The 18,468-nt window shown below is 38.0% G+C and overlaps 2 pseudogenes across 2 annotated transcripts; both read left to right on the top strand.

Annotated features, from left to right (window-relative positions):
• Positions 1–4,294: 4,294 nt before the first annotated feature.
• LOC309859309 (protein DBF4 homolog A pseudogene) lies at positions 4,295–13,998 on the top strand (annotated as a pseudogene). Its single transcript has 2 exons — positions 4,295–4,426; positions 13,162–13,998. The product of its transcript is annotated as a protein DBF4 homolog A pseudogene (transcript).
• Positions 13,999–14,100: 102 nt separating this feature from the next.
• On the top strand, positions 14,101–14,855 carry LOC309859308 (protein DBF4 homolog A pseudogene; annotated as a pseudogene). Its single transcript has 2 exons — positions 14,101–14,116; positions 14,318–14,855. The product of its transcript is annotated as a protein DBF4 homolog A pseudogene (transcript).
• The last annotated feature ends 3,613 nt before the right edge of the window (positions 14,856–18,468 follow it).

Here is an 18,468-nt window from a genome sequence, read left to right as displayed (position 1 = left end):
GAAGGGAAATGAACTGTGAGAAAATATGGACTCCATGAAACAAACTGAAGGTTTTAGAGGGGAGATGAGTAGGTGAATGGGTTAGAGTGCAGGTATTACATGGAGCACTGGGTATTATATGCACACAATGAATCATGGAACACTACTTCAAAAACAAATAATGTACTGTATGGTGACCAACATAACATAATAAAAAAAAATTGACTCCAAATTCTGAAGGATATTGGAATGTCTTTAAATTTCAATAAATTAAAAACTAAAAATAATAAAGAAAAATGAAAGTAGTGTTTATGAATAGCATTATACACTCATTTATTTATTCTTTTTTTGGCAATTTGATTTTGGAGTAATTTCTTAGACTTTCTTAGAAGTGGGAATGCCAGAATAATGGGTAAATATACATATATATAATTTTATATCATATAATAATATAATATTATATAAATACATAATTTTATTAGATATGACAAATTCTCTTTCATTGGTGGTACCAGTTCTATTTTGCATTCCCACTAGTGGTATGTAAGAGAGAAACACACTTTGTGGAAAGCTCATTTATATATATATTTTTTGTATATCATATATTTTTATAGATATTTTATTTTTTTATTTTTAAATTAAATTTATTTATTTTCAGCATAACAGTATTCATTATTTTTTCACCACACCCAGTGCTCTATGCAATCCATAACCTCTATAATACCCACCACCTGGTACCCCAACCTCCCACGCCCCCACCACTTCAAACCCCTCAGATTGTCCAATGTCTCTCATGATTCACCTCCCCTTCCAATTTCCCCTAACTCCCTTCTCCTCTCTAACTCCCCATGTCCTCCGTGCTATTTGTTATGCTCCACAAATAAATGAAACCATATGATAATTGAGTCTCTCTGCTTGACTTATTTCACTCAGCATAATCTCTTCCAGTCCCGTCCATGTTGTGGACGGGAATACCCCTCCACTTGGGAATACCCAAGATGGGTATTCATCCTTTTTGATGGAGGCATAATATTCCATAGTGTATATGGACCACATTTTCCTTATCCATTCGACCGTTGAAGGGCATCTTGGTTCTTTCCATAGTTTGGCGACCGTGGCCATTGCTGCTATAAACATTGGGGTACAGATGGCCCTTCTTTTCACTACATCTGTATCTTTGTGGTAAATACCCAGGAGTGCAATGGCAGGGTCATAGGGAAGTTCTATTTTTAATTTCTTGAGGAATCTCCACACTGTTCTCCAAAGAGGCTGCACCAACCTGCATTCCCACCAACAGTGTAAGAGGGTTCCCCTTTCTCCACATCTCCTCCAGCACGTGTTGTTTCCTGTCTTGATAATTGGCCATTCTAACTGGTATAAGGTGATATCTCAATGTGCTTTTAATTTTAATCTCATTATAGATCCTGTATATCAACCTTTTGTCTGTACTGTCATTTACAAATATCTTCTCCCATTCTGTGGGTTGCCTCTTTGTTTTTTTTGACGGTTTCCTTTGCTATGCAGAAGCTTTTGATTTTGATGAAGTCCCAAAAGTTTATTTTGGCTTTTGTTTCCTTTGCCTTTGGAGACATATCTTGAAAGAAGTTGCTCTGGCTGATATCGAAGAGGTTACTGCCTATGTTCTCCTCTAGGATTCTGATGGATTCCTGTCTCACGTTGAGGTCTTTTATCCATTTTGAGTTTATCTTTGTGTACAGTGTAAGAGAATGGTCGAGTTTCATTCTTCTACATATAGCTTTCCAGTTTTCCCAGCACCATTTATTGAAGAGACTATCTTTTTTCCACTGTATATTTTTTCCTGTTTTGTCAAAGATTAATTGACCATAGAGTTGAGGGTCCATATCTGGGCTCTCTACTCTGTTCCACTGGTCTATTTGTCTGTTTTTATGCCAGTACTAGCTCATTTATATTTCAAAATCAGTTGTGAAGGGAGGGGGCAAAATGGTGGAGAAGTAGGAGGTACTGTTTCAACTGATTCCCTAAAGTGAGCTGATTATCAACCAGATCACTCTGAACACACATGAAATCACCCTGAGATGTAAGATTATACACTTCTGGATCTCTACGGGGGTAGTAGATGCCAGTGGACAGGTAAAGATGAGTAGGAACAGAGTGGGAATGTTGGACTGATATCAGAAGATAAACAAAAGGGGGATGGAGCCACCAGAAGCGACCCACTGGAAAGTAATATCCCAACACAGGAGTGTCCTGTGATTGAGAACCATCATTAACTTGGAGTCTGGTTAAAAGCATTCAAAAAAGAGCAAAAGATCTTAAGGGAAAGGTCATGGAAACTGGCAGCTGGGGACACAGACCCAGGATGCCCACCACTGGTGACCTGCCAGAGAGAGTGTGGTGAAGTATCCAGGCCTTAGTCCCTGAGCCACTGGTGTGTGAGAGAGCATATGGGTGGTGATGTGCATGACAGAGTCGGTTGTGGATGCCAGCTGGCACTCTCTAGAACCACAGCCTTTTGCACCCTGCAAGTGTACTGGGTGACCATGGTCTGAGTCATGCTCCACACCCTCCCCTGAGTGAGGCCTGTGCAGGGGCTAGCCAGTGCTTTCTAGGACCAGCAAGTGTCTGAACACTCCCAGCACCTGCCAACAAGAAAATCAGAGCACGCTGTCTCTGGTTGGGATCTCTCTGGTGGTCTGGACCTGCCCAGACAACCATGGCAAAGGCAGCCTCTGGAAGCCAGCTCTCTGGACTAATACTACTTGCATATTAATAGCACCAGGGTACAAGCAGGACCACCTGCAACCCCAGAGACTGTGGCTGGGGATGTGCCCTGCTGGTGGAGGTGACAGAGGGGGAGTTTATGTGCTCTGGAGCACCCAGAGAGGAATAGACTGAGGCTTATCTCTGAGACAGATGTCTGAGTGCAGTTTGCTTTCCTCTAAACCCCTGAAGAACTGCCAAAATCTGCCAAAAGAGAAAAAAAGGAAAAAACCCTCCAGAGAACAAAAGTCTGACATACTGGTTTTCTCAGAGCTAAGCCCCTTGTAAGGGGGCAGGAAGACTCAAATCTAGCAAGGCTGCCTGAAAACCACGCAGCAGGCCACTCCCCCAGAAAGCCAGCAAAAAAAAAAAAAAAAAAAAAAAAAAGGGACACCTGGGTGGCTCAGTTGGTTAAGCAGCTGCCTTCGGCTCAGGTCATGATCCCAGCGTCGTGGAATCGAGTCCTGCATCGGGCTCCTTGCTCCACAGGGAACCTGCCTCTCCCTCTGCCTCTGCCTGCCATTCTGTCTGCCTGTGTTTGCTCTCTCGCCCTCTCTCTCTGATAAATAAATAAAATCTTAAAAAAAAAAAAAAAGAGGACAACTAACACAGGATCCCCATCTAATTGTAAAATCCCAATATCAGGGAAAAGAAGGTATTAAGCTCCCGGTATTGCCTTAAAATCTGTATACTTCATAGATACAACTTTTTTTTTTTTAATTAATTCCCACTGTTCTCATTCTTTTTTATTTTTTTACAATTTTTGAGCCTATTTACCATCACAATGAGAGGTTCAGTATAACAAATTCCATAATAACCTTTTAACTTGAACTTTCTTAATACATATATCTGTTTGTAGTATTCTTTTGCTTTTCTGTTTTTTTAATACTCATATAGAGATAAGCTTCAAGGTACTCCTCTTTCCCCAATCAATACTACCCCTACAAATAAACCACCTTTAATCCCCTTTTATCTCAGGAAATTTGAGTCCTTTAAAAAAGATATCAAGATACACCCAGGAAGAATCAAAATAACCTTCCTCACCACACTGAAAATTTGTAACCACCCTCCCATCTTTTACTTCTGTCACTGTTTTGGTGTATTTCTTTTTGTTATGGTAGTATATAAATCTTATACCTGGGGTTCATTTTGGGTAGGTCTTTTTTTTTTTTTTTCCTTGTCACTTACATTTCTCAGTCTTTTTGTTTCTCTTATGGTTTGTATACTTTATAAATCTTACTTTGGGATCCATTCAGGCTGGGTCTTCTTTTCATTTATTTGTTTCTTCAGTCTCTCTCTTTCTCTCTGTGGGTTTTCTCTCTCTCTCTCTCTCGCATTCTGGTGGGGACTCAATGATTACTCAGAAGCTTCCAGGGTGCACCTTGCCTGGAACACAGTTGATACATTCAGCTACACATCCCCTCAGCCATCTCTCACCAAAATGACTAGGAGGAAGAATGCCCAACAGAGGAAAAATTCAGAGACTGTTGGATATCAGTCTCCATCAGAGCTATTGGATATGGACATAAACAGTATGTCAGAAAGGGAATTCAGGCTAACAATCATCCAGGCAATGTCTACGTTGGAGAAAACTATTAATGACAATATAGAATCTCTTCTAGGAGCAGAACTGAAAGATGCCTGGGAAGAAGTTAAAAATGCTGTCAGTGAGATCCAAACTAATCTAAATACTCTAAAAGCTAGGGTAACCAAGGCAAAAGATAGAGTTAGTGATCTAGAGGACAAATGATAGAGGAAACAGATCAGGAGGAGGACTGGAACAAATAGCTTAGAAGCCATGAAAACAGAATTAGGGAAATAAATGGTGCCATGAAACTTTTCAACATCAGAATTATTGGGATCCCTGAGCGGGAGGAGAAAGAAAGAAGACTAAAAGATATAGTTGAACAAATTTTCCATGAAAATTTTCCCAGTCTGGGGAATGGAACCAGCATTCATGTCCTAGAGGCAGAAAGGCCTGCCCCCAAGATCATAGAATCCAGAAAGACCTTGAGACACCTGATTATGAAAATGATAAACCATAATTTTAACAGGAGTTCTTGAAAGCAGCTAGGGAGAAGAGATCCCTTACTTACAAAGAAAGGCCCATCAGAATAGCATCAGACCTGTCCACAAAAACCTGGCAAGCCCAAAAGGGCTGGCAAGATGTATTCAGGGCACTAAATGAGAAGAACATGAAGCCAAGAATACTTTATCTAGCAAGACTGACATTTAAAATGGATGGAGAGATAAAGAGTTTCCAAGACCAGGAAGGCTTAAAAAAGTATGTGATCATCAAGTCAGAACTACAAGAAATAATGGGTGGTGGGGGGCGGTTCTGTAGAAGAAGAAAGAACCCAAGAGTGTCATTGAACAGAAATTTATGGAGACAATCTATGGAAACAAGAACTTCACAGGTAACACAATGTCAATAAGAACGTAACTCTCAATAATCACTCTCAATGTGAATGGCCTAAACGCTCCCCCAAAATGGCACAGGGTTGCTGATGGGATAAAATGACAGGACTCATCCATGTGTTGTCTACAAGAGACCCATTTTGAACCTAAGGATACATCCAGACTGAAAGTGAAGGGATGGAGAAGCATCTTTCATGCCAATGGGCCTCAAAAGAAGGCTGGAGTAGCGATTCTCATATTAGATACATTAGATTTTAAACTAAGACTATAGTCAGAGATACAGAAGGACACTACATCATTCTTAAAGGGTCTATCCACCAAGAAGATCTAACAACTGTAAATATTTGTACCCTCAATATGGGAGCAGCCAACTACATAAGACAACTGTTAATCAAGATAAAGAGTCATATTGATATGAATACATTAATAGTAGGGGAACTTAACATGCCACTCTCAGTAATAGATCATACAAGCATAACATAATAAAGAAACAAGAACATTGAACGACACCTTGATCAGATGGGCCTAATAGATATATATAGAACATTCCACCCTAAAACAACAGAATACTCATTCTTCTCAAGTGCACATGGACCCTTCTCCAGAATAGACCACATACTGGGTCACAATTCAGGGCTCAACCCATATTAAAAGATTGAGATTATTCCCTGCATATTCTCAGATCACAATGCTTTGAAACTGGAGCTCAACCGCAAGAAAAAGTTCCGAAGGAATTCAAACACCTGGAAGCTAAAGACCACCTTGCTTAAAAATGTTTGGCTCAACCAGGAAATCAAAGAACTTAAACAATTCATGGAAACCAATGAGAATAAGGACACTTTGGTCTAAAACCCATGGGATATGGCAACGGCAGCCCTAAGGGGGAAATACATAGCCATCCAAGCCTCCCTCAAAAAAAAATTGAAAAATCCAAAATACACCAACCGTCTTTACACCTTAAAGAACTTGAGAATCAAAAATAAATTAAGCCAACTCCACACACAAGAAGGGAAATAATCAAGAGTATAGCAGAGATCAATAAGATTGAAACTAGAGTTACAGTAGAATGCATCAACGAAACTAGCTGCTGGTTTTTTGAAAGAATCAATAAGATTAATAAACAATTGGCCAAACTAATCCAAAAGAAAAGAGAGAAGACCCATACTAATAAAATTATGAATGAAAAGGGAGAGATCATTACTAATACCAAGGAATTAGAAACAATCATCAGAAATTTTATTATCTAACAGTTATATGCCAATAAGTTAAGCAACCGAGTTGAAAGGCATCCATTTGTGAACACCTATAATTTTCCAAAACTGAATTGGGAATAAACTGGCAATCTGAATAGAACAATATCTAGTAATAAGATTGAATCAGTGATCAAAAAAACTCCCAAATAACAAGAGCCCAGTACCTAATGTGTCTACTAAACAATCAAAGAAGAAATGATACCTATTCTTCTGATTCTTTTTCAAAATATAGAAACTGAAGGAAAATGTCCAGACTCTTTCTACAAAACCAACATTACCTTGATTCCTAAACCAAGCAAAGGCCCTATCAAAAAGGAGAATTTCATTCCAATATCCCTGATGGATATAGATGCCATGATTCTCAACAAGATCCTAGTTAATAGAATCCAACAGTACATTAAAAAGATTATCCACCATGACAAGGTGGGATTTAGCCCTGGGTTGCGAGGGTGGTTCAACATTCACAAATCAATCAGTGTGATAAATGAAATCAATAAGAGAAGAGAGAAGAAACACATGGTCCTCTCAATCAATGCAGAAAAAGCATTTGACAAGATACATAATCCATTCCTTATTAAAATGCTTCAAAGTATAGGAATAGAGAGAACATTCCTCAACTTCATATAATCTATCTATGAAAAACTCACAGCAAATATCATCCTCAATAGGGAAAAGCTGACAGCCTTCATTTGAGGTCAGGAACACAGCAAGGATGCCCACTGTCAGCACTCTTGTTCAAATAGTACTAGAAGTCGTAGCAACAGCAATCAGACAACAAAGAGAAATATAAGGTTCTAATATTGTCAATGAAAAAGTTATACTCTCTCTTTGCAGATGACATGATACTTTATATGGAAAACCCAAAAGACTCCACCCTCAAACTCCTAGAACTCATACAGCAATTAGATAATGTGGCAGGATACAAAGTCAATGTACAGAAATCAGTTGCTTTCTTATACACTAACAATAAAAATCCATAAAGGGAAATTAGAGAATAAATTCCACATACTATAGCACCAAGAACTATAAGATACATGGGAATAAATCTAACCAAAGAAGTAAAGGATCTGTACTCAAGGAATTACAGAATACTCATGATAGAAATTGAAGAAGACACAAAAAGATGGAAGACCATTCCATGCTCATGGATCAGAAGAAAAAACATTATTAAAATGTCTATACTGCCTAGAGCAAACTATACTTTCAATGCCATTCCAATCAAATTCCAACAGCATTTTTCAAAGACCTGGAGTAAACAGTCCTAAAATTTGCATGGAACCAGAAGAGACCCCAAATTGCTAAGAAAATGTTGAAAAAGAAAGCCAAAACTGGGGGCATCACGTTGCCTGATTTCAAGCTTTACTACAAAACTGTGATCACCAAGACATCACAAAAACAGACACATAGACCAGTGGAACAGAGTAAAGAGCCCAGATATGGACTCTCAGTGCTATCTTCAAATAATCTTTGACAAAGCAGGAAAAAGTACACAGTAGAAAAAAGACAGTCTCTTCAAAAAATAGTGCTAGGAAAATTGGACAGCTATGTGTAGAAGAATGAAACTCAACCATACTTTTACACCATACACCAAGATGAACTGAAAATGGATAAAAGACCTCAATGTGAGGCAGGATTCCATCAGAATCTTAGAGGAGAGCATAGGCAATAACCTCTTCGATATCAGCCACAGCAACTCTTTTCAAGATATGTCTCCAAAGGCAAAGGAAACAAAAGCAAAAATAAACTTTTGGGACTTCATCAAGATCAGAAGCTTCTGTACAGCAAACGAAACAGTCAACAACACAAAGAGGCCACACACACAATGGGAGAGGATATTTGCAAATGACACTACAGACAAAGGGCTGATATCCAAGATCTCTAAAGAACGCCTCAAACTCAAAACACACAGAACAGATAATCATGTCAACAAATGGGCAGAAGACATGAACAGACACTTCTCCAAAGAAGACTTACAAATGGCTACCAGACACAGGAAAAAAAAAAAAAATGTTTATCATCACTAGCCATCAGGGAGATTCAAATCAAAACCATGTTGAGATACCACCCTACACCAGTTAGAATGGCCAAAATTAACAAAACAGTAAACAACATGTGTTGGAGAGGATGTGGAGAAAGGGGAACCCTCTTACACTGTTGGTGGGAATGTAAGTTGGTGCAGCCACTTTAGAAAACAGTGTGGAGATTCCTTAAGAAATTAAAAATAGAGTTACCCTATGACCCTGCAATTGCACTACTGGGTATTTACCCCAAAGATACAGATGTAGTGAAAAGAAGGGCCATCTGTACCCCAATGTTCATAGCAGCAATGTCCACAGTCATTTGACTGTGGAAAAAAACAAGATGTCCTTCAACGGACAAATGGCTAAGGAAGATGTGGTCCATTGATATTATGGAAGATTATGCTTCCATCAGAAAGGATGAATACCCAGCTTTGTATCGAAATGGATGGGACTGGAAGAGATTATGCTGAATGAAGTAAGTTAAGCAGAAAGAGTCAATTATCATATGGTTTCACTTATTTGTGGAGCATAAGGAATAACATGGAGAACATAGGGAGATGGACAGGAGAAGGGATTTGGGGAAATTGGAGGGGGGAACCAACCATGGGAGACTGTGGACTCTGAAAAATAATCTGAGGGTTTTTGAGAGGCAGAGAGTGGAAGGTTGGGTGAACCTAGTTGTGGGTATTATAGAGGGCATGTATTGCATGGAGCACTGAGTGTAGTACATATAAAATGAATTCTGGAACACTGAAAAGAAACTTAAAAAATAAATTAAAAATTTTTAGAAAAGTGATTGTGAATAGGCAAATTATTTAATAAGGGGGAAATGTGTTGCTAAAATTATTTTTTTATTAGTTATAGGCAATAATACCTATAAATGCCCATCACCTTGTTGAAATAAAGTGTTTAATCCATTGTTTTCAAATTAAACAAATGAAAAATCAGGAAGAAACATTTTTGAAATGTTCTTTTATTTTTTTTTAATATTTATTTATTTATTTATTCTTTCATTTATTTATCAGGGAGAGCAAAAGCAGGGTAGTGGCATGCAGACAAGGAGCCCAATGGGACTTGGTTCCAGGGCTCCAGGATCATGACCTGAACTTAAGGCAGCCTTTTAACTGACTGAGCCACCCAGGGGTCTCAAAATTTTTCTTGGAGAGCATACATTTCTATTACACTATTTTTTTTTTTTTAAGATTTAGTTATATGACAGAGAGAGAGAGAAAAAGCACAAGCAGGGGAAGTAGGAGACATAGAAGCAGGCTCCCATGACCAGGGGGTGGGGGAGCTCAATTGCAGGACCTCAGGATCATGACCAAAGGCAAACAACTAACTGAGTTACCCAGGTGCCCCTAAACTAAAATTCTTAAAAGGTTTTATAATCTGGTTACATCTACCTAACATTTATAAGAGTATCTAAGTACACCCTTACAAAGGGCATAGACAGCAGATTCTTCATGTGTGGGTGAACCTTTTTAAAAAGTACTCCACCAAATTTTACTTGGTTGTTGCTTTCTACCACAGCAATCAGATTTTTATCAGCCCCAAGAATTATTCAGCTTAGACTTTTTTACATCTCTCTATTCATATTCCTCATAATTAGGAAGCAGCTGTTTTTAGCCTTCTCTGACAGCAACTGTCAGCTGCAGGTGGGATATTGATGATCGAGGAAAATGACAGATTGCTTAATGTCAGTGACTGAATACCACATCAAGGAGTACTATAGAGATACAATATCTACATTTCATATCTGAACCTTATAATTGACTTATTTCTGTCAGATTTCAACAAGAGAGTTTATGACTTCTTTTAGAATAAAACTGTGAATATATGATTAGACATACCTGTAGCTATATCTCATGCTCTTTCTGTTAAATCAAATACTAATAATCAAACACCTTGTGTTTCTATAAAATCAAATTGATTTCTGTAAAATCAAACACCAATAATCAAACACCTTCTTTCAAGAAGATGAGTTATTAACAGATCTGTCAGATTATTTAATCTATGTTTTCCTTTCATATTATAAAAGTATTCTAAATTATACAATATAAAATGAAGGCTTATATATCATAACTCCAGCTTAACTTTTAAAGAAGAGAATGATTACTGGATCTTTCCTTTAGAAAGTTACTTATTTTCGCCTTTAAGAAGGGTAAGATACACAGAGGGAAGAAGAAATCTCAGGGACAGTTATATGGTGGTTCTGATAATTACAAAAGCTTCTGTTGTGTATTTCAAATAATATAAGAATTAATTAATTAAGAATAAGTTTAAAGTGTAGGACATGTGAACTCAATTGAAACAATGATTTAAAAGTGCTAATTCATTACAGGTTATATAATTGAATTCTTTTCTTTTTCTGCAGAACTACCAATGGCTTATTGCACACTAAAATAGAAAATAAATAAAATAGGTAACATTCAACTTACAGATATGATGGGAGTGGTAATATCTAATCATATCTGTTCCACTTAAATCCCAGATTCTATATCATTATATAAATTAGTAGTGTTGGAAACAATTGGGTTGAAAATCAACCTTTGTAAAAAATCAGAGCATATGGGGCGCCTGGGTGGCTCAGTGGGTTAAAGTCTCTGACTTCGGCTCTGATTGTGATCCCAGGGTCCCGGGATCAAGCCCCATATTGGGCTCTCTGCTCAGTGGGGAGCCTGCTTCCCCCTGTCTCTCTGCCTGCTGTTCTGCCAACTTGTGATCTCTGTCAAATAAATAAAATTAAAAAAAAAAAATCAGAGCATAGCAACACGTACACTTTCTAAAAACACAGTTGTACATAATAAATTTCAGTTATCTTGAAAATGGAAACAACAATGAGGGAAGTTATGTAATTTTTTTTGTTGTTGTTATGTTTCGTTGTTTTGGTTTGGTTTACTAGATGGATATACAAATAAAATATCTACAGATGAAGAGCAATAGGGGTGTTATAATTAAGAATGTCTAAAAATAGTTGGGATGTTATTGGGAAAAGGTAATGAAATTTACATTAGGTTTATTTTATTTGTTTTTTTTTATGTTTTTTGCCTTTGCACTAAATCAGATAATTTTTTAGAGTAAATAATTGTGATGAGAAATCCTACAATAAAAAAAATTACCTGCTTCATTTAAATATTGCATCAGAATTAACTTTAGAATGAGTAGTAAAAAAAAAATCACCAGCTTCTCTGACATTACCCTTGTTTTAAACTTTTTAACATTTCATATTTACAGAAAATATGCAAAAATATCACCAAGAATTTCAATATATTTTACCCAAATTCACCAAATGTTAAAATTTTATATGTGCTTTACCATTTTATCTAATTCTATCTATCTAACCTATTTATCAAGTAAATTCTATTTCTCTTTTCTAAGCCTTCTGAAAATAAGTTGCAGGCATGCTTTCCCTTTGCCTTAATTAAAATTTCAGTATGTTTTTCCTAAAAAAAAGAATTTTTTAACATAAAATAGAATTATCAAAGTTAGGAAACTACTTGTAGTCTATAGATAGTGAGAAGCAAATGCCAGTATATCCGCCTTGAGGAGCAGTGTTTTCATGGTGGTCTAGCATGACACCCTCTCTGGACCCAACATATAGGTACTCAGCAGTTGCCATGAAGTATGGTGCCGTGAGGATTCACAACAGAGGACAAGGTCAAAAATAAAAGGAAAAAAAAAAAAAGAAAAAAGACTGTCTTTGAAATATATGAAAATCAGTAACAAATCATGGAAATCTATATAAAGCCACTTTGGGGACAACTATTTTACAGAGACTTACCTTCTGTCACCTTTTCTGAGGACAAGTTGAAAAATTTCTCAGCAAAAATGTCAGGTATCTTATTCCAAATATAAAGGAAGTGTTAGAGAGGATGTGGAGAAAGGGGAACCCTCTTACACTTTTGGTGGAAATGTAAGTTGGTGCAGCCACTTTAGAAAACAGTGTGGAGATTTCCTAAGAAATTAAAGATAGAGCTACCCTAGGACCCTGCAATTGCACTACTGGGTATTTACCCCAAAGATATAGATGTAGTGAATAGAAGAGCCATATGTACCCTAATGTTCATAGCAGCAATGGCCACAATCGCCAAACTGTAGAAAGAGCCAAGATGCCCTTCAGCAGATGAATGGATAAAGAAGATATGGTTCATATATACAATGGAATACTATACCTCCATTAGAAAGGATGAATACCCAATTTTTGTATCAACATAATGGGACTGGAGGAGACTATGCTGAGTGAAATAAGCCAAGCAGAGAGAGTCAGTTATCATATGGTTTCACTTACTTGTGGAGCATAAGGAATAACATGAAGGACATTAGGATAAGGAAAGGAAAAGTGAATTGGGAGAAATCAGAAGAGGGAGATGAACCATGAGAGACTGTGGATTCTGAGAAACAAACTGAGGGTTTTGGAGGGGAGGGAAGTGGTGGGTTAAGTGAACCTGGTGGTAAGTATTAAGGAGAGCACATATTGCATGGAGCACTGGGTGTGGTGCATAAACAATGAATCTTGGAACACAGAAAAAATAATATTAAATTTTAAAAAATGAATAAGTATAGAGGTGCTTGGTTGGCTCAGTGGTTTAAGCCTCTGCCTTCAGCTCAGGTCATGATCTCAGGTCCTGGGATCTCTGTTCAGTGGGATGCCCGCACACACACACCTACCGCCTGCCTCTTTGCCTACTTGTGATCTCTCTGTCAAATAAATAAATTAATTAAATATTTTTAAAAATTAAAAAAATAAGTATAAATACATACATACATACAAACGGAGTGTGGGGAGGAAGGATGTTAAATTTGTACAAACCTTGGGAAGAATTTCTTCTGTACCAAGTCCAGAATCTGTGTATACTGTACAAACCACTTCACCTCATCCCACCCATGGTGGAAGTTCTATTAAGTCTCCAGATTCAGTGTGTTTGAACAGAGGAAAATCATTCGTTGAAAAAGGTACAAGGACTATGATGCTATTCCTTCAAATAGTATATTATGAAATGCTATATCATGAGGAGTAAAAATTCTTCATATTTATGGGGGAAAAGAGTAGATATTGGCACCCAGAAAGCAAGAACAGGTATATTCAAAAAACCTTTTGTAAAGGTGGATGATACAAACCAACTTTATAAACCATTTCATCATTAACTGACTGATCTGCCTTTTATAAATTACTATTCTTCAGAAGCTTTCAGTCCATTTGATAGATATGATGTTAAGCATCCAAAAGCAAACTCAGAATTCAAGCACATGACAATAAGTGTGGTGGAATCCTGAGTCAATACCACTTGAAAGAGAAGAAAGAAGGATACTGTAAATATTGCAGAAATATGAAGCTCTTGAAACTCATCTTCCAAGTGAGCAACACAGAAACTGCACATAGTAACCACTATCAAGTTGTTGATGATATTGTATCTAAGTTAATTTTTGACTTTGTGCAACATTAAAGGGACATGCCTAAAAAGAAATAATAAAATACAGTATTCAATTCCTTTTTCCTATTATTGCAACTGTTCTGGAAAAAATCTGAATCAAAAGAAAAGCTAGAATTGCAACATATTTCTCTGAAAGCCTTCAGAGGAAAGTAATTGAGCCACATTTCCTGTATAAAGAAATCCAGGAACCTGAACAAAAGTTTATGTTTATTTCAAAATGCATCCCTTAACCTTCAAGCAAATTTAGAGGACTAGATGAGAAATAACCAGTGTATGTTCCAAGTTAAATCCAGATAAAAATGACATAAAGCAAAAATTTATGAATTTACCTCTATATAAAAGTATACAGTGATGCATTCTTGACATTCATGAACATAAATTAATAATAAATGAAAATGACTTTGAAGAACTAAGTGTAAGCCACTGTCCATACAAGCTATAAGCAACAGTACAAGTTTCTAATGTCAATCAGATAGCACTACATCTCAACCAAAACAAAAAGTCAGACACTGTGTTTTTTCCAGCAAAGGATCTGAAGAAAAAGGACCTTCACCCAATATTTGGTCACAATTCTGGACTGTTATCAATAAGCAGTTCACAGAAACAGCTAACAACGCAGGCAAAGACTCCATTCCAAAGTCCTCTAAGGAATGGAGTCTTTGCCTGCGTTGTTATCTGTTTCTGTGAACTGTTTATTGTGACAACTGTTTACTGTGACAATTCAGCATATGGATAATTTGCCTTTTGGTAAGATCAATTGGAAAGTGAAAATATTATTAGGAATAAATAAAACAATTTAGAACCAAGGTGGAATTTGATAAAGAAAGAATTGAATTTCTTATTATACAAGAAGGAACAGAATTTGTACCTCACCAATACAATCCCTACTGGACTTATTTCAGACTGGTGAAGAGAAGTCAGAATTTTGGGGCTTCACAAGCTACACTGAAAGCAGTGGTATATGCTTTAGATATTTGGGAAGAAGAAATTTTATTTATTTATTTTTTTGACAGACAGAGATCACAAGTAGGCAGAGGCAGGCAGAGAGAGAGGAGGAAGCAGGTTCCCCGCTGAGCAGAGAGCCTGATGTGGGGCTCGATCCCAGGACCCTGAGACCATGACCTGAGCCGAAGGCAGAGGCTTTAACCCACCGAGCCACCCAGGTGCCCCGGGAAGAAGAAATTTTAGATAATCCATTGTCAATGTTTTTCTCTTCCATTTCAACTTCTGCAACTTCCTGGCTTTTAGACTTAAAAAAAAAAAAAAACTCTCAGAAAGGAAAAGAAATCAGAAAATTACCATTGCTATAAGTCAGTAAATATGTAGATGTTATAGATATTTTTTCCAGTTGGCAAATGAATAAATGCACTCAAAAACAATTTTTCCCATTTTCCTTCAGTTAGCATTTATTTTAAGTTTTCTGTTTTGTTTTGAATCATTCACCACCATTTTTCTGTTATTATAGTAATGAGAAAATTGATTGGAGTAATACATTTCTACATGGCTTTTCACATGCATCAAGAGAAAAGATTACCAACTCTGGCTAAATGGAAACTTCTATCATTCCACATGTATTCCACATATTTCCAACTGACAGTGTTTTTCTCTTATTTAATGTAACCAACCCAAACACAAGATTTGGGAGATTAAGAGGTCTCAATAAATAGTCCCTTTTTAAAACCTGGAGCCTCAATACCTAGAAATAAAACAGATGGAGAGAAGGAGGGGTAAGATGGTGGAGAAGTAGGAGACCTGTTTCAACTGGTCCCCTAAGTGAGCTAATTATCTACCAGAATATTCTGAACACCCATGAAATCAGCATGAGATATAGGATTATACACTTTTGGATTTCTATGGGGGCAGAAGATACCAGTGGAGAGGTAAACTGGTGTGGGAACACTTGGACTGATAGTGGAGGATAAATAGAAGAGGGAGGGAGCCATTAGAAGTGACTCATTGGAAAGTAATACCCTCAATAAAATGTGCCCTGTGATTGGGGACCAGCATTAACTTGGAGTCTGATTAAAAGCATTAAAAAAGAGCAAATGATTTTTTTTAAAGATTTTATTTATTTATTTGATAGAGAGATATCACAAGTAGATGGAGAGGCAGACAGAGAGAGAAGGGGGAAGCAGGCTCCCCGCTGAGCAGAGAGCCCAATGCGGGACTCGACCCCAGGACCCTGAGATCATGACCCAAGCTGAAGGCAGGCTTAACCCACTGAGCCACCCAGGTGCCCCAAGAGCAAATGATCTTAAGGGGCAACTGTTGGAATTGGGTGGTCACAGGCACAGGCCTAAGCCCATGTCTCAAGACAGCCACTGCCAGCGACAACCCATGCCAGAGAGAGCAGCAGCAGAGCCTCCAGTTCCTGGTCCCAGAGCACCCCGGGTTGCTCAGCTTGCACTACCACTCAATGGGCACATTCACACCCCTGACTGAGGGAGTCTGATGTGGGCAACAGCCTGTGCTCTCTAGAGCTACAGACTTTTGTGTTCTGTGAGCATTCCATGACCTGGGTCTCAACCTCGCTCCACACCTGTGCCTGAGATTGCTCCCTGCAGGCGCTAGCTGGTGTTCTCTAGGATGGACTAAGAGTCTGGAAACTACCAGCCTGGGCTTGAAGGAACTCAGCATGCACTATCTCTGGTGGGGTTCTCTCAGCCCTCAGAGAATGATCTCTGAAACCATGAACTCTAGACCCCAGACAGCAGTCCCGGCAACGGCAGCCACTGGAAGTGGGCTGCCTGGACCAATATCACTTGCAGGTTTAGTGGCATGGGGTGCAGAGACAAGTGGGCCTTTCTGGCAACCCCTGTGATAGTGGCTGGGGACATGCACTGACAGTGGGAGGAATCATGGTTCAGCAGAATGTGCAGAGGGGGAGTCTGTGTGTTCTAGACCACCCAGAGGGGAGCAGACTAAGGCTTCTCTCTGAGATGGAGGTCTTGGTGCTATTTGCTTTCCACTAAACCTCCCAAAAAAAAAAAAAAAAAAAAACCACAAAAAGCCCCCAAAGACTAAGAACCACCAGAGAACAAAAGCCTGAAAAGCCAATTTCCACAGAAATTGCCCCTTGATGGAGAACAGAATGACTCAACCCAAACAAGACTGACTGAAAAACTATGCTCCAGGTCCCTCCCCCAGAAAGCCAACCAAAAGAATGAGAGGACAACCACTACAGGATCCCCATAAAACTGTAAAACCCCAATATCAGGGGAAAACAAAATATTAAGCTCCCAGTACTTCCCTAAAACCTTATATTTCATACATACAACTTTTACTTTTAATTCGTTGTCACTACTCCTGTTCTTTTTAATTTTTAACCAACTTATCATTACAACTAGAGGATTGATACAACATATTCCATAATAACCTTTTAACTTGAACTTTTTTCATACATATTCTTGTGTTTTTCTTTCTCTTTTCAGTTTTTTAAATATGTATATAGATATAAGCTTCAAGGCAATCCTCTTTCATAATGAATACTACCCCTATATATAAACCAGTTTTAATCTCGCTTTATCTCTGAAAAGATGAATCCTTTAATAAAGATATCAAGATACACCAAGAAAGAATTAAAATAAACTTGCTCGCCCACACCACGGGTTTATAGCCACCTTCCCATCTTTTCTTCTGTCAGTGTTTCCATGTATTTGTTTATGTTCTGGTATCATATAAATCTTATTATTGGGGTTTATTTTGGCTAGGTTCTTTCTTTCTTCTGTCATTAACTTTTGTCCGTCTTTTATACATTTAGGTATAAACTATAACTTAAAAATCTTACATTTGGTCCCATTTTTGCTCGGCCTTCACTTTTTTTCCTTTTTTCCCCAACTCTCTCTCTTTTTTTCTTTTTTTCTCCATTTCCACTGGGGACTCACAATTACTCAGAAGCTTCCAGGGTGCACCTTGCCTGGAACACAGTTGATACATTCAGCTACACATCCCCTCAGCCATCTCTCACCAAAATGACTAGGAGGAAGAATGCCCAACAGAGGAAAAATTCAGAGACTGTTGGATATCAGTCTCCATCAGAGCTATTGGATATGGACATAAACAGTATGTCAGAAAGGGAATTCAGGCTAACAATCATCCAGGCAATGTCTACGTTGGAGAAAACTATTAATGACAATATAGAATCTCTTCTAGGAGCAGAACTGAAAGATGCCTGGGAAGAAGTTAAAAATGCTGTCAGTGAGATCCAAACTAATCTAAATACTCTAAAAGCTAGGGTAACCAAGGCAAAAGATAGAGTTAGTGATCTAGAGGACAAATGATAGAGGAAACAGATCAGGAGGAGGACTGGAACAAATAGCTTAGAAGCCATGAAAACAGAATTAGGGAAATAAATGGTGCCATGAAACTTTTCAACATCAGAATTATTGGGATCCCTGAGCGGGAGGAGAAAGAAAGAAGACTAAAAGATATAGTTGAACAAATTTTCCATGAAAATTTTCCCAGTCTGGGGAATGGAACCAGCATTCATGTCCTAGAGGCAGAAAGGCCTGCCCCCAAGATCATAGAATCCAGAAAGACCTTGAGACACCTGATTATGAAAATGATAAACCATAATTTTAACAGGAGTTCTTGAAAGCAGCTAGGGAGAAGAGATCCCTTACT

This window comes from Mustela nivalis, assembly GCF_964662115.1.
Source record: "Mustela nivalis genome assembly, chromosome: 2".
NCBI lineage: Eukaryota > Metazoa > Chordata > Mammalia > Carnivora > Mustelidae > Mustela > Mustela nivalis.
Note: the sequence above shows the minus strand (reverse complement) of the source record. Positions and strands in the feature narration are given on the sequence as shown.